The following is a 2187-nucleotide window of genomic DNA, read 5'->3' as shown; positions in this document are numbered from 1 at the left end:
CCATGCCTCCACTCGTACCTTCATAATTCTTGCTACATATGTGAGCTGCTTCTATCTTACCAGATGCACAATGGTAACAATGTTTAGTGAGCACTTCATAGTCCAAAACTTTACCGCTGTCCACACTAGTAACAGTAGCAACAGCATTTTTGGATGTGTGACCCCTTTTCTGCCAGGTTCCATCAAAAGCAACAGGGATATCTGGGTTTCCTTCATTTATATATTTTGCTTCACTGGCAGCAGCTTTCATTGATAAATCTGCTACAGACTGAACAGCATCTCCTATCACTTCAGTGTAATTGTCAATTTTAGCAGGTGGAGGTGGAAGATTCATTATGGCACAAAATGTTTGAGCAGCAGTATGTCCTTTACCAATTGCTCTCATTGCATACATTAGCCTGATATTACTCTCAAACAAATTGCTACTGCATGTTTTAGAGCTCCAAAAACAGGTCTCATTTTCACAACTGGCACAAACTATAGCAATTTTGCAGGAAAGTCCTATAGATTTTGTTATGTTCATATCAAAAGAACCTCCACAAAGATTACAACACAAACATTTCTTCATAAACTCAGTAAAAACAGGAAAGTCGACTAAAACATATTGTTCATTAGAAGCTTCATCTGTAATTTCACTTGCACAGTTTGATAACTTCTTTTTTGATGCACTGGTGGGCGTGTCTCCTTCACACATCTCAGCTGTACAAACGTCAGAACTTTCACCAGCATCAACAGGTGCTGAAGCAGAATCACTTGAACAAACGTTATTTGTAAATCTATTACCGCGAAACTTTCGCTTTTTAAATAATGATGCACTCCTAGGCATCGTAGAAACTACGCACTCACCACTGAAAGTCAAAACAAGACAGATAACAAACTCCAAATGAGCGACAAACTAAACTCGAGGCTCAAAACAAACACTCACAGATCAAAAACTGAACAATAAACACAGCTAGTCGTAAAAACAATGGTACCTATGGAAGGATCAAAGATTCTACAACTGAAGAGTGAAATCCACAGCCTTCTATATGTAATGTTTTCGGAAATGCGAAGATTTAAGTGTGTACAAATCACAAGATGGGTAACTTTGCTGGGCGCACATGTAATTTTGAAAAATTAAATAAAAATACTTCCAATTGGAATTTCTTAACAAATTTTGCACCATTTTAAGCAGAAAATTTCAAATTAAGTTATAAGGTTAAAAACTGAAAATGTGAATTTTTTCCATTTTCCGGCATTCCAACTCCCCTTAAGTGAATTGGTAGAAGTGGCACAAATGAGCAAATTTTCTTCTGGCTCTGAATTGGTGGTGTAACCTTAGCCAACCACAGGATCGAATAATAGCACTGTCACTCGCACAGAGCAAAATAGTAGAGCCTATAGCAGCAAATAAAATAATTTCAGACAGTTGTAAGTATATATGTGGGCATAAGTGTAAGGCGAATTATGTTAAAACATCTGAATATTTACTGAATGGCCAGGCTGTTAGCTTTGTATAGTGTACAACCTTGTGTCTGTTAGAACAGATATAGTTGGTGAAACTGTAAGATATTATGATGATATCTGTCGATAGCGATATTTTGATTCAGGAGGTTCAATAAGCATACAAGGAAGTGTATATTTTATGATTAATGAGTAGTTTAAATAACTGTATGCAAAGTATACTGTGCAGTTTCCCATTCCATTTCCTTTACTCTCTTCTTTCTCCTCGTTCCTTTTCCTTAATCCTTTCTCTTAAGTTTAGCTTCTGTAGCAACACAGAATGGAAATCATTTTCTGTCACCGTAAATAATGGCACCTCATCTGTCGGTACGGCTCGTGCAGTACTAGTAATAGCGTCAGCTGATGTGACACTTGTATGTTGTTTCAGTGTTCACTCACTAGAACCAAACATACGATTACCTATTTCGGTTTCCACATTCTGGAATTCTGAGAAATTGCCCTCTGTTTCTGTTAAGCCAGCTCACGATAATTATCAGTTTCCTCTAATTCTGTCATGTTATCTCTTTCTAACCTTTCCTTCCTCATAGGCCTGCCCATGCTGAATACCCGAGTACACTAAGCACAACATACAAACAACAATACAAGACACAAGAAATATTAATACACTGAAAACAGCACAATAATCTAAATAAAAAAATCACTCCCACTATTGCTTCCTTCTCTATGATGATTGACTACAAAAGT

The sequence above is a fragment of the Schistocerca americana genome, chromosome 1 (genome assembly GCF_021461395.2).
Source record: "Schistocerca americana isolate TAMUIC-IGC-003095 chromosome 1, iqSchAmer2.1, whole genome shotgun sequence".
Taxonomy (NCBI): domain Eukaryota; kingdom Metazoa; phylum Arthropoda; class Insecta; order Orthoptera; family Acrididae; genus Schistocerca; species Schistocerca americana.
Note: the sequence above shows the minus strand (reverse complement) of the source record.